The sequence below is a fragment of the Echinops telfairi genome, unplaced genomic scaffold (assembly GCF_000313985.2).
Source record: "Echinops telfairi isolate 266 unplaced genomic scaffold, ASM31398v2 ScPeMD7_5868;HRSCAF=6743_1, whole genome shotgun sequence".
Lineage (NCBI taxonomy): Eukaryota > Metazoa > Chordata > Mammalia > Afrosoricida > Tenrecidae > Echinops > Echinops telfairi.
Genome location: NW_022109768.1, coordinates 11778379 through 11793917, shown reverse-complemented (window position 1 = coordinate 11793917; position 15539 = coordinate 11778379). Strand labels below are relative to the sequence as shown.

At 40.9% G+C, this 15539-nt stretch overlaps 1 protein-coding gene and 1 pseudogene across 1 annotated transcript in view; both read right to left on the bottom strand.

The window, feature by feature from the left end:
* Positions 1-15539, bottom strand: part of TTC29 (tetratricopeptide repeat domain 29) — a 301858-nt gene that overhangs the window by 23003 nt on the left and 263316 nt on the right. The gene's annotated exons all lie outside the window — the stretch shown is intronic.
* Positions 3912-5359, bottom strand: LOC101656810 (annotated as a pseudogene).

Here is a 15539-nt window from a genome sequence, read left to right as displayed (position 1 = left end):
AAAAAAAGAAAAAAGAATCATCAGTGGCTTTCCCAGCACTTTCAATAAGAACCTGAATAAACAGATTGTTTGCATCATGGTTTTCTGATAAATATCGGTGGTTTTAGTATGAGAACAAAATTGAAACATCTTTTCAAAGGGTTTACATGCCTGCTGCGCTTCAGAATTGACCTAAGGCAGTGGGTGGCTTGGTGATTTGGCCATGTTTACGCTGTAGGTCAAGGATCCTTGGTGGTGTAGTGGTTACACGTTGGGCTGTGATCCACAAAGTTAACAGTTCCAGACTACCAGCGGCTCCTCGGGAGAAAGATGGGCTTTCCATTCTCGTCAAGGGTTACATTGGGTCACCGAGTCGATGGCAATGAGCTTAGATTGCACTTCGCACTTGTATCTGAGAGATCACTAAAATTTCTTTCATTACATCACATGGTTCTCATAGCAACCCTGCAAATCACAGAAGGAAACACCAGCTGGTCCTGCTCCATCCTCACAATTATGTCTGAGCCCTTTATTGAAGCCAGAATGTCAATGCATCCTGTCAGAGGTCTCCCTTTTTTGATGCCACTTTACTCTGGTAAGCACGACGTCCTTCTCCAGAGGTTGGTCTCCGCTGACGACATGTCCGGAGCACATGAGATGAAGTCTTGCCATCCTTGTCTCTAAGGAGCACTCTAGCAATACTTCTTATAAGACATCCTTGTTTGCTCATTCAGCTGTCCATAGCATTTTCAATATTCTTCAGCACCACCATAATTCAAACACACGGATTCTTCTTTGATCTTTATTCAATGTGCAACTTTCACATGCACACGAGGTAAATGGAAATACCATGGCTAGGGCGAGCCACAGCTTAGTCCTCAAATAACCTTGTTTTTCAACACTTTAAAGGGGTCTTGTGCAGCAGGTTTATTCAGTGCAATGGATTGCTTGATCTCTTGACTGCCGCCTCCATGTGCACTGACTGTGGATCAAAGCAAGATGAAGTCCTTGACAACTCAATCTTTTCTCACTACATCATAGAGTAATTTTTAAAAATCACATATTAATATTCATGAAAATGTGGTAGCCTGAATAATGTCTGATGATTTGAAATGCTTTTTAACGGTTTAAAGAAAAAGTTAATAAAATAAAGTGAGAATGTTAGATTACTAAAGAAAAATGTTAGATTACTGGCCAAGGGATAGCTATAAATCTTTCAGATTCCATGTGTCTCAGGTTGAATTAGTCAGTTGATGATAGTTCTTGATTTTTCTATTATTGAATTTCCGAATGACTAAGACTTGTGAACACATTTTTTTGTTTTGAAATTGAATTCTTTCTCCCTTGAAATTTGTTTAGGAAACAAAAAAGATAGCTTGTGATTTTCAGACGTAAAGGAAATAAATATAAATTATTAATTTTTAATAATATGTAAGGTCTATTACATTGGATAGATGAGTAAAGTTTAGAATTTTGCCATTCATATTAAAGGGCAAAAATAAGAAAAATTGGAAAAAAGAATAAACAACTTTTTGAGCTCCACAAAAATAATAAGTATATTAAATGTTATTGAAGATACTTTTCTGACTTCACAGAGAGAAAAAGTAAGCTCAAATGTTAGACTTCAATGAGAATCTCTGGTGCAGGGACAGACAAGTCACCAATGTATATTTCTCATAGTGGAGAACTTTAACCTAATATAGATTTTTATTAGGGGAGAATAATCTTAACGTTATTTACTGAAATCCAGGAAGGATCTCTCAACTGTGCCTTTTACAGAGTAGGTACACTAAGCATTTGTTTTGCTGTATGGATATGTTTTGATAAATTACTATCTTTTAGAACCCTATGCTTCTAAAGTTAATGTTTTTAAATGAAATATTTCGTGCCTTGTAGACTTTTGATACCGCACATGTAATGTCAATTCATATTTAGTTTACCACCTATTTTACCACGTTACAAAGTTTAATACATTCTTCATTCTGGTAACTGCCTAATCCTTGTACACACCTTATATTTTTCTGTTTGTTCCCTTGCTTATCATGTTTCTATTTCCCTTCATCTGGAGATGCTCAACATGACCTTCAGTGACTTGTTCAAATGTGCCTGCCACAAAAAGTGATTTCTTATATTTCCAATAGAAAGCATGCTAAGCGTTGTTTCACTTTTGAGGACTTCAATTTTTCCTAGATTCATACTTTTCACATTACATGTTCTGATAATTAATGGATGTGTTTCATTTCATATTGGGTCATACCATATCAGGAAACAAGGTCCTAAAACTTTACTCCACCCATGTCATTAGTTTGAGTAGGCATTCCTTTTCCAATTGTATTTTGAGTGCTTTCCAATCTGAATGGTTCATCTTCCAGCACTATTTCAGTGTTCCACTATTTATAAGACGTTCTCTGGCCAATTTTTCATACGTAGATGGCCAAGCCTTCCTACCTAGTAGGTATTCTTAGTCTGAAAGCTCTACTGTGATTTGTGTTACATTGGTGATTCTACTTATATTTGAAATGCATAGCAACATGTGATCCTCTACAGTATGTCAAACTGACAAAAAAGTGGTGGTATTACAATTCGCCTACTCTAAAAGAGACATCGGTGGTTCAATGGTAGAATCTCACTTTAAATGAGAGAGATTCAGGTTGAAATCTCTCTTAATGCACTTCACACGCAGCCACTTCTCCTCTGTCAGTGGAGGCAACTGTGTGTGTGTGTGTGTGTGTGTTGTTAGGGTGCTGAACACTCAGTGAGGTCTTTTAGACTAAGATAAACTAAGGAGAAAGACTTGAAGATGTACTTCCAAAGATCAACCATTGAAAACCCTGTGGCTCACAATGGTCCAATCCCGACTGATCACGGCTGCTGGAGGATGGACAGCATTTCATTCTGTTTGCATGGGGTAGTCTCAATGACGACTGACAATAAGAACAGCTCGTCCTAAAAGACACAGTTGGAAAGTTGATGGTGGTTACATACGCTATGTCACTAGCAGGGAAGACATACATTATTGATTATTAGCATGGTTATGCTTTTACTGTAGCGTGAATCCCAAAGAGGTGTTTGAAGGGCAAAAGACAGTGAATTATTAGTTTTAAAAAGAGAAGACTGAGAATGAGCTGAGTAAGAATCTTTATGTTGAGTCTACTTTGCATTGCATCTAATATAGGCTTGAGCAGAAACAAATATTTGGTAAACAAGATGGGAAATTTGAATGAGTGATAGATACAAAGCCTTACTTTTTTGAGAAGTATTTTGAAGGAAACAGGCTAAACATATATTAAGAGACATTTATGTTATATACTAAACCACTGTGTGTTGTAATTATTTCAGACTTTAAGTTCAAATCGATTCGTTTGCCACAGAGCTTGTCTGTCACTGGGTTCTGTGAGCCTCATTCTGGTACTCACGTGGAAGTACGTTAAGAAGAGGCCATTGTAATGGAAGTACGTGACACATGCGTAGTAGGTTTCTAGTTTTGGATACTAAGAACCTTACTGTCATCGAGTCAATGCCAACTCAAAGTGACCCTATAGGACAGGGTGGAACTGCCCTGTGAGTTTCCAAGACTGTAACTCTTTACAGGAGGAGACAGCCCATCTTTCTCCCCTGGAATGACTGGTGGTATCAAACTGCTGACCTTGCGGTTAGCAATTAATTCAAAAGTGTAATCACTGTGCCACCAGAGCTCCTTCAGTTTTAGATATAGGGTGTGAACATGACTATCTATAAACCTTTTGCTGGAATAGTATCTATAGTTTTTCTTTCTTTCTTTTATTTTTTTCTTTAGATAAACTTTATTGGATCAAGGCATATCTAGACTTTATTGGATCAAGGAATCATCTAGACGAGTGGTTCTCAACCTTCCTAATGCTGTGGCCCTTTAATACAGTTCCCAGGAAGGTTGAGAATGGCTGTTTTAGATCTTACTCATCAGCCTGCTGAACTGTTCCTGTTTCAGAAAAATAGCTAACATCCCCAAACTTTCAGATATCCCAGTTTTTAATTGTTGTGGCTTGCTGAATTAAAGCAGTTGAATTTGATACAAGCTCAATGTCATTTCCTTCAAGAATGGACTCATCTTTCTGGATTTGAGAAATGGAACAAGCATCACCTTTCCTTAGGTGAAACCTCCAGATGTATTTTTCACCCAAGAAGTTACGGATTTCAGCGAGAGACCCATTCTCCTGAATAAACACGTTGATGGGGAAGTGGGCATACACAGGCCTCATCTTGTATCAGAAGCCCAGTGTAGCACCCTTGATCATGTTCTGTATACAACTACAGATAGTGTGGACTGTAGCCAGCTCCTCTCTAGTTCCCCGCCATTTGTCAACTTGAAGCCTCTTCTTTTTCTTTCCAAGGAGACGTGAGTTCTACGTTGCTGTGATTGAAGTCCCTCCGTAGGGTGCCTCTGGGCGCCTTCACAAGGACTGTGAGTGGTCAGCAGTCTGGTTGCTGAGAACGGTCTTTAGCAGTAGGTGTGCCAAAAAGCATACTCCTTTTCTATACTCCCTCTTAGATTGCCTTAATTCTGCTACCCTCTCTTCTCTGAATTATTGCAATTGCCTCTTGCCTCTGGTCTCTCAACATGTCTGATTCACGCTCTGTATTGCCGCCAGAGCCATGTATGTTCCAGCCAAAATCCTAGCATGTTCTAGTTGCCTTTTCAAACCGGAGTACCCAATCAATGCGATGATTTCTCATCAGGCTTTACCCTTCCTAGTTTATCATTTGCCTCCTTCTATCCGGTGAACGCCTACCCAACATTCAAGCTAGTTAAAAAGGATGTCCTCTGTGAAGCTTTCCTTAAATTAGATGATTCTTCTTCGTTCTTCATGATACCATATACCTGGATTTTAGGCCTTTTGGTTTGTGATAAGTGGCAAGTTCCTTCAGCCCAGGGGCTTCTGTGATAATGGCAGTCAGCGTTCCCAGGGACTTAGCGAGTGTCAGGCACTGTTCTTAGCAGTTCATTTAATTTTGGGGAATAATATTATTCCTATATTACAGTTGCACATGTTGAGGGAGAGAATGGCTAAGTGATACAGCTGGCAAGTTGTGAGGCCAAGATTTGAATTTAGCTCTTCAGACCACAGAGTTAGCCTATTTCCTCCCTATTCCATTTGTAGACTGGATCCTCAACCCATGGAATGTTCTTTCCCTAAGCCCATCTTTTCCAGACTACCTAGAATGTCTAAGCATGAAGCTTGTGTTAAATTGCTCTTCCTTTTTGCCAGTGAAAACAAGACTGCCTCCTGCTGGTTTGGAAAAGTACCAAACATTAAAACAATTGGGTTAATTTTTCTGGGACTATGACGTCTAGAGAGGGTTCTAGGGAAGCCCACTCACTTAAGGGTGTATATCTGGACATGTTGCCCTTGGGTAAGCACAGTCTCACTTCAAATGCACATCTTGTGACACTAAACTGTACTGCAACAGTACTAGGGTGGTTTCTTTGGGGGAAGTTTTGGAATGGTTTGGAAATCTGTATGACTTGCTGCTCTGTAAACAACCCAGAAGAAGTGGAGGAGGAGTCCTCTCATTCTCTGTTTCTCTGAGGACAGATGGCTTGCATCTTTGAGAGCTGGGATAGTACACAAATCAAAATTAAGAGGCATACTTTAGAACAGTAGAAAAGAAATCCTTTATACATATCTGTGTAAATTGGATTTTCTTTCCGTTTTCCTCCCTCCCTCCTTCCATTGCCCCCATTTATCCGTCTCCCTATTTCCCTTTGCTCCTCTCTTTCCCCTTTTCAAATCAAAACAGCGGGCCTTTATTCTAGACAAATGTGAAAGGTTAGACTAGCTGAGGATATTACCTTTCTTTTCAGAAGAGATTTTAATGGAAATATAAAATGAGCTCAGAATGTAAACATAATAAAATATAAATTTCCCAGATACAACTCATTTTTCAGTCAAAGTGTTAGCAAACTTCAAGAGAAATCAGTCATTCAGCCCTGAGCCTTTTTCTCTGCACCTACATTAAATAACTTTTATCCTAGCAGGAAGGCCAAAGTCTCATGTGGAAAACATTCCCAGGAACACTGTTTTCTTAAATAATAAAACATGCAAGGACTTGACAAACATTTTCTACTGGGTGTGTGGGGGGCGGTGGTCAGGGAGAGAATGCAGTTCATCATTCATTTCAACAGGACCATGAGATTTCATCTGTATAACTGTTTGAATGCTCTAAATTGGAAATTTTCTATTACCTCACTTTCAGATCACTGAAAATAAGTGCCCTTCCATGCTCTGCCCAATGTACAGCCACTCTGTTTTCCAGCTCAAAATAGTTATTGATTTTCATTTCAAACTCTAATGCCAAAATTAGCGGTGTCAGATTGAATTAGAAGTGGATGGTTTACAGAGTCCAAGAGTGACCCAGCAGCACAGCTAGACTGCTTTTCCTGGGTGACTTATTTTCGTGTCTTAAAGACAACAAAGCGTAGCATCCAAGGCACCCTTTCGTTTTATGGTTCCAGAAGAAATATTTAGACAAACTCCACTCATATATCTTTAGCACATCCATTTACTCCACGCGTCAGTTCAGGAGCAAATACCACTGGTTTTAGATTGTTATCGATTGCTCTGTTTTCCTTCTGCTTCTTATCTAGCTATTGAAAAGCCAAAATTTGGATAGCACTTCCACTTTACAGAGCATTTAATCTATATTGTCCATAAAAGGGGGAGTACAGTTATTGAATTAGCTCTGGATTTGAGTGCCAGCCTTTACATCTGAGATCCATCAAAGGGAGATGTCTACAAATTGAACTTGGGATAGCTTCCCTCACATAGAGCAGTTGAGCAAAGAAATGGAGAGAGTCCAAGAATAGGAATATTTGGAAGTGTTTGTTAACTTTAAGGAGCAGATGCCTACAAACCGAAGTCACCCCGACTTTGGTATGGTTTGATTTATCATTAAAGAAGGGGAGCAGTGTCAGTATACTTTTGTAGGGAGGGACTGTAATGGTTATTGATGATATCCTCTGAAATATCCTAGTGCCAGTACATGTACTAGCCAAATATATCTGATTTTTATTCATTCTTACGCTAAATGATCAAGAATTTTGGATGTCTCCCATGCAGAGGTGTGTGTGTATGTGTGTGTGTGTGTGAGAGAGAGAGAGACACAGAGAGAGAAATAGAGAGAGAGACAGAGACAGAGAGAGAGACAGAGACAGAGAGAGAGACAGAGACAGAGAGAGAGAGAGAGAGAAGGAAAGGCTAATGACATGGAGGGTGAACAGTGACATCAAGATAAAAGGTAGAATTTCCTCCAATATAGACCTTCCAGGAAAAAACAGATTCACATAATGAATGCCTACAATTTTCGCAAGCCCTATCTCACGAACATTCTAGTCCAGAAAGGGTTACTGAATTACTGCAGCAGCATCCGTTGAGCCACAGTTACGCTTTCTGGTGAGCACAGTATTGGAACTCTGTGTGTGCTCCCACAAGTCTTGGGGAGGCTTCTTTCATAAATCATCAAAATATTTTGCCATTCATTAACTTGAGTATTTGCAACTTGTGGAAGGGTGGGGATTGCGTTTCCTCCATTTTATCTTTCCAGAGCCTAGCAAAATATCTGGATTTCAGTTTGTATTAAAGCCACATTTGATGAAGGAAAGGTTAGTGGACCATTCATCAACCCCCTGGAGGGCAGTGTGAGGATGTATTAGGGATAGGGCTGGGGAGCAGTGTCCCTACACTATAATCTTTTAGGGGCAAGAACCTGGTAAACTAAGAGGAAAGTGGGGAGGAATTCCTTGTCACTCAACCTGATAGCCCACTTAATTGAAATTCAGAAAGCAAAAAGAGGTAACCATCATCGGATGTGTGGCGTGAGGATTGGACTACCATCAATCCTGATCAAGCATATGCCACGTTCACAGCGAAGTAGATCAGAAAGAGGAAGACTTGAAGATTTGAGAGGACTCCACCAGGTGCCCGACGGATAGCCACGATGGGAGCGGGCAGGCAACTGCAACTCTGAGCCACGTTCCAGAAAGCAGAAGAAACATGTTGGCAAGGAGCAAATCCTTCTGGAAATTGAAGGACAAAAATGAAACGCTGGTAAGAATGCAGAGACCTTCTCGTCATGGAGTGGTGGTTGGCCAGTCGTTAAGGGACCTAACCACAGATTGGGGTCCTAAGGTGGAGTTCTTTGTTTACTGGGGCAAGTCAAGCCTAGAAAGAGAACCCAAAGCCTGTTGTGTCCTTCTCTCGAGCTGATTCCGCCATGGTCAAGTCCAGCATCCCACAGGGGAAAGGCTTGAACTACAGTTGACTGAGACACCTGTCATAGCTTTAGAAACCCAGGTCTTTGGAAACGAATGTCAGTACCCGTCTGACCACCCTGCACGCCGTCCTGCTTTCCTGCTGTGTTCGGTCCTTGACCATGACAGCGCCACAACGTGGAGTACACAGAAGACGACTCAGGGTTGTAAATTCGATTGGACCAAGTTCACTATTCAGAGGTTACTACAGAGACGGCTGTAGGTTCACAAGGCATCCACAGGTGGCACAAATGGTTAAGCTCTAGCCTAACAGCCAAGGGCAGGCAGTTACAACCAACCCAGGGCACTTGGCAAGCGACCTCCAAAAGGTCACAGTCTGGAAACCCTACAGAGCAGTTGGACTCTGAATACCCGAGACCCCTCTGAGCAAAATGAAGACCAACCAAAAAAGGCTTTGAGGGAGTTTTCCCTTTTGTTCCGGTCCTGCCCACGAACACTGAGCGAAAGGGCACCGCTACCTCGCTATATATTTCTCCTCACCAAAGAAAGCCACAATCAGAAGGCCTATTTGCAAAGAGATACTTGGCTCTCTCTGCTGCAATTGGAAGGCACTGCTAGTTTACTCTGTCTGAACTCCTGGCTCAGCGACTGATGTGAGAGACAGGAGCTCAGTCTCCCAGAGTGAGTGGAGTTTATAGACCAGCCTTCAGCTTGTAGATCTTCTGTAGCAGCCCTAGGGGAGGATAGATTCTATAAATAAAATATTTGTGAACAGCAGCAGTCACAGCATCATTACAAACTTAAAAACAAAAAAAAAAGATATCAAAGGGCATGGTTACGCGACGCGAGCAACAAGTCAGCGTTCGCTTCTCATCCAGGGCTCCGCCACCCAGCAGACTGACTCCTTAGTGGGCTTAACATGGAAAGAAGAGTTGGAGGCAAAGACCGAAAATGTGTCACAGAGTCTAAATATACTTAGTGCCAATTTTCCAATCCGACTTAGGTCATGACATCAAGTATTTATGTTTAGGAAGCATTTATGTGGGCTGGTGGTGGAATCTTTAATTCAAGTAATTAAAATAATGATTTTTTAAAAGTTTAATTTGCTCCTGTTGCAATTAGAGTAAAACATCTGTTTGTAAGTCTTGTTCAGGTCATTTTGGTTCAAACACAATGACTACTTTTGAGGCACTTTTGGCTGTGGTTTGAGTGAAAGGGCTTTGTTGTGCTTTGCTTTGCCCTGAGATAAAGGAGTGTGTTTAGAGAGACACTGGAGGCAAGAGTTCTTCACTTCTCCAAGTTGAGTCTGCTGGGCTGGCTTCTGTCCTCATCCAGGTAGGATTGAGATATGAATGTAGGGTTTTACCTTGCAGATGCAAAACGTATCTCAAAGAATAACCCTGAATTAAGTATTCTCTATTGGTGGCACTGCCAATTAAGCATTGAACTACTCATGACGAGGCCAGGGGTTCAAATCCACCAGACACTCTGTAAAGAAAGGTTAGTCTGTCTTCTCCCACAGAGATTTAGCCTCAGAAACCCTAATTCAGGTCTCTATGAGATGGAATTGACTCGAGGGAAGTGGGTTATTCTAGGGGCTAGTCTATCTTCAGAAGCTGTCATCCAACAGGATCGTTGGCAGCAAGCAAGCAAGCAAACAAAGAGATAAAATAAAGGAAGTTTTCCCCCCCTCAAACTGAATCTTTGTCTCCAGACTAAAGGCTTTACATTGTTCTGAAATTCAGTTTTCTTATTTAAACGGACTCAGACCTTGCGCTTTTCTTTAGCAGTCTTCCTTAAGTCCAAGCACCTACTGAGTCCTTGCACTCATGTTTTAGAAAGGCTATTTATCGGGCACTGGTGTTGTTAGTAGCTGTCAAGTCAGCTTTTGATTTCTGGTGACCGGAACCCAACGTTGGAACCCAGTGTTGCTGCGTCCTGAGTGCTATCCATGTTTGCCTGTGGATCAGGTGGTTGTGCACTATATGATTCTCGCCAAGTGATTTTTGAAAGTACACTACCATGCTTTTCTCAGTCTGGAAGCTCCTTGAAAGCTGTTCTGTATCATAACAACATGCACGGATCCACAGACAGACAGACAGGGAGCTCATGAAATTGAACACGAAGTTATAGATGGCATTGGCATCTCTGGGCAGGGCAAACAGTGGTTAGATGTTGAGTTATTAACCTTGGGGTTAGTTTGAGCCACTAGGTTCCCCACGGGAAAACACTCTCTGCTCTCATGAAGAGTTACAGCGCTGGAAACCCAGGGGGCAGTTCTACCCCGTCCTGTCGGGTATTCGGGAGGGGTCAGAATCTACGCCATGGCACTGAGCTTTGCATCCACAAATAGGGCTTAGCAATACACCCACAATACATCAGCCATTGAAATTCGATGGCTCATAATTGTGCTCCCCGAAGTTTTACTGTCTGTTTAGGGGGATAAGGAGGAACGGATTACAAAGATCTACATGTGACCTCCTTCCTGGGGGACGGACAACAGAAAAGTGGGTGAAGGGAGACGTTGGACAGGGCAAGATATGAGAAAATAATAATTTATAAATTATCAAGGGTTCATGAGGGAAGGGGGAGCAGGTAGGGAGGGGAAAAATGAGGAGCTGATGCCAGGGGCTTAGGTGGAGAGCAAATGTTTTGAGAATGATGAGGACAATGAATGTACAAATGCACTTTACACAATTGATGTATGTATGGATTGCGATGAGTTGTATGAGCCCCTAATAAAACGACTAAAAAAAAAAAAGAACTGTTAAAACCTTGTCAGTTGGTCTCTGCTCCGATGCATGCTGGACCTGATGTAGTCTTCCATACTTTCTCTATTTTTGTTTTGGTTCTGTTCATTTATAGCAGGGTATATCTCAGAGGTGTTATGTCGGTGGAGGTCACCCTCTTGAAGTTGTGTTATATGTTTTTCTGTGTTTGGTATGTGAAGCCCAGGATAGATGAAGCAGGGGACAGCAAGTAGAATAAGGGCTTCAGGGGTGGGGGTACAGTGGTGGTGGGGTGTAAAAGAGAGACGATGTCAAGAAGTGCAGGAAGAAAAAGAATGTTTAGACATTGGTTGTGGTAGCAATTCTACAATTCTGCTTGACATGGTTGACCTATGGAATGATATCATATATGTATTAACTCCCAAATAATTATAAATTTGAAAAACAAATAAAGAAAAGCTTTGTACTAAAAATAATTTTTAAAAAAAGGAATAAGGAGTCATGGTGGTGCAGTGCATTATGAGTTGGGCTCGTAACCACAAAGTCAGCAGTTTGAATCCACCAGCCGTACCACAGGAGAAAGACGAGGCTGTCTGCTCCTGCAAAGGATTACAGCCTCAGAAACCCTCCTACAGGCCACTATAATGTGGAGTCAACTCTATGGCAGTGGGTTTTGTGGTTTGGATTAAGAATAAAGTCATAGCTTTCAAATATGCTTAACACAAGTAGCCACAGGGATAAGTAGATGTTTGGCACTTATTAACACAGATATTTGTCATTTATTTATCAATGGCAAATATAATCTGAGATGTACCAGGAAGAGGTTGTCAGCTACCTATTGCCGTTATGTCTTTTTATAGTCTAGGAAATAACCCTCAATTACACAAATTAGAGTGGGTCAATTAAAGAACACGGAGCAGAAAGATTATGAAGCGGACTCTCTGGTGTCACAAATTATGCACGAAAAACCATTCTTTCTCTCCCATTTTCTAGTAATTGGTAATCTTTCCAGAACAAATATATTCATGTGAGCGTCCAATGCACACTTTGTACACTGCATGCATAATCAATGTTGAAATAAGAGCTGGATGTTGGTGAATGATATTTTTTGAGTCAGGGGTCAAAACTGCCTTGTATTCCTCTGGGTAGGATGTGGGAGTGGCAGGAAATCTTAGTTAAGTATTATTCCAAACAGATTCCTCTCCACCCTCCAATATATAGACTTGTCTCTGTTGCTGCCTTCGACTTACTCTTTTTTAATGTGGTGTAGTATACATAATTTAAATAACCAGGGAATGTCTCTGGGCTCAAAACCACCTGCTGGCTTATATTAGCTAATTAATGGTGATTTATCTGAGTTACTAATTTGAGTGGAGCTGATTGCCTTTAGGAATTTGGGAAACGTTGTAAGAATTCTGATTAAAATTACGCCTTTTTGACGGACAGTCTCTTTAAAGGGCTTAAAAAAAAGTTGCCTGCTAGTCTCTTTAAACTCTGCCAAATAGATGACCTTGCGTTTTTGGGGGACTCAAATCGTGTCCTTTGGTTGACTTGCTTTCTTTGCTTTTTAATTTTATCTCTGCCAGGGTTCTTCTTATTTTGTCTCTCAGAGTTTATTTGCCTAGTGTCAGAAGGCTTTGACTGGTTGAAAAATAGACTGATCTTGAATCCATAGAGCTTAATCATTTTCACAAAAACTAATAGAGTAGATTCATTTTGACCAAACTTATGTGTCAGCCAAGCCCGATTCCCAGGGCCTGCATGTGTGAATTTAATGGTGGTACAATGTCCGAGGTAGGAATATAATAGAAACCTCTCAGCAGTATATCTATTGGATCAGTCTAATTTCTTTTTTTTCCCTTTTTCTTTCTTTCTTTTCCCTGCTGGTCTCAATGTCTCTTAAGACAATGTCTGTAGAGAGCAGGGGCTGGTCATCTCCCTAGCATGTGACCCCACTGCTGTTATGAAGAACCCCTGCCTCAGGTAAGGGGTATATATCAGACAACTGTTACATATCCCCATCGGGGTTCACTGAAGCATTAATTCTACTAATTTGACTGCACTTTGTTCTATTTTTATTTCAAGAAAATATGCAGGGCTGAGAATGTAATTACTACTTAGAGACTTGGGATGCAAGAGTAGTTTATCCAACCTTGTCACCCACCCTTAGAAGTAGTAATTCACGAGATGATAAAATGAATCCAATACTTAGTGTGTATATTTCTGTCAGGTTTTACTTATTAGATTTTTATTTTTATTTTAGTAATTCAGATACTTTTCTTTCATACATGCTAACTTTTACAGCTAAATAGTTCACTCTTGAAAAGGAGCTATAAAAGAATCCAAGGAGGGCTAGAATCTGAGTTCTCAGTGCCACAGATGTGTAGGTTTATCTAGTACTAAGGATGCATTCCAGTCTAAATTGCTACTTGGAGACATTTCCTACGAATGAACACTATCTCTTCATGTTTGTCATATAAACAATATGAGCTATGATCTACCAGAGTTTTCTGACAATCAAAGCAATGCTTTTTAAAAAGAGAAATAATTTTATTGAGGGCTCTTACAGCTCTTACAACAATCCATACATCAATTGTATCAATCACATTTGTGTATACGTTGCCATCATAATTTTCAAAGCATTTTCTTTCTACTTGAGCCCTTGGTATCTGCTCCTCTTTTTTCCCTCCTTCTCCCACCCTCCTACCCTTGGGAAACTTTGATAAATGATGGCTAATTGTTATTTTCATATGTTACACCATCTGCTGTATCCCTCACCCATGTCTCTGTTGTTTGTTCCCCTGGGGGTGTGTGTGGCATTATATGTTGATCATTGTGATCAGTTCCTCCTTTCTCCCCTTTCTCCCCCCACCTTTCCCCTACCCTCATGGTTTCCCTGCTCTCATTACTGCTCCTGAGGGGTTTATCTGTTCTGGATTCCCTGTGTCAAGAGCTCTTATCTGTACCAATGTATATGCTCTGGGCTAGCTGGATTTATAAGGTAGAACTGGGTCATGATAGTGGTGGGGGTGGGGTGGGGGAGGAAGTATTAAAGAATTAGAGGAATGTTGTGTGTTTCAGCAGTGCCAAACTGCACCCAGGTTCACTCGTTCCTTTGTTGTGATCCTTCTGTGAGGGAATATCCAATTTTCTACAGATGGGCTTTGGGCCTACACTCTGAGCCTCCAGGTTCACATCAGTGTGATCATTTGTTTTGGGTCTTCTGATGCCTAATACCTGATCCCCTTGACACCTTGTGATCACACAGGCTGGTGTGCTTCTCTCATATGGGCTTACTTGCTTCCCTGCTAGATGGCTGCTTGGTTAACTTCAACCCTTTAAGACCCCAGACCCTATATCTTCTAATAGCCGGGCACCATCTTCTTTCTTCACCACAATTACTTATACATCTATTTTGTCTTCAACAATTGTATCGGGAAGGTGAACATCACAGAATCCCAGGTTATTAGAACAAAGAGTTCTTGCATTGAGGGAGCATTTGAGTAGAGGCCCAATGTCTGTCTGCTACCTTAATACTTAACATATACATATATGTACACAGATCTATATCCCTATCATTATATATTAATATATTTACATATGTCTATGTCTGTATTTAAACCTCTGTAAGTGTCTTTTGCCTCCTAATTCTTTCCTCTCTTTCCTTTTACTTTTCTCCTGTACCCACTATCATGTTTCACCTTCATTCGACTCTCTGTAGTTCCTCTTGGCTACACAAAGCACTGCTTTGTGACTGCAAACTTGAGACCCATCTACTTAACTAGTCATTTCTGGATTTACATATAGTCCCTGGCTGGTGAAAATGGTTAAAAATTTTGCCTGTTAACCAAAAACTTCAAGTCCATTCAGAGGTACCTCAGAAGAATTATCTGGCCATCTACTTAAAAACAAACAAACAAAATACAAAACTCCAAACCACCCTGTCATTGAGCACTCTATGGAAGACAGTCCTAGTTTGACATACATGGTGTCCTCATGAATTAGGATCAACTTGATGGCAAATGTGTGTGCATGTGGCTTTATTTTTTATTTAATCTTTAACTTTTGGTACTTTTGGGTTTGGGTTTTTAACAGTTTTATTGGCATATAGTTCACATGCCATACAATCCAATGTTTTCAATATATTAACATGAATTGTGCAGTCATCACTAAAATCATGTTTAGGACATTTGCCTCATTATTATTAACCCCTTTACCTCCCAACATCTACTACCATAATCCTATTTAGTGTATGAGTTAGTTAATTGTGCCAGCCTGGCCGATAATGACATGTGGTGCTGGTTGAAAGGCGGAGGGATAAATGGGTGGTGAAGCCTCGCCTTTCTAGTTCTCGGGTCTCTTGTTTTGTGATGGTTGCATCGGGTGCAGCTGCCTTAGCAGTTCCCTGCTTCAGCTTGCAAGATGGATTTCCTACAAGACATCCCCAAGGAGAAGCCGCATGGATCTATCCCGATGCAGCCCTGGGTGCTGGAGCAGCCATGTGGAGACCCCTGCCAGTGCTGAGATGCTTACACGTTCACTGACTCAGCTTTCCTCCTGCAGTCGGCATTATTGCCTCTGTT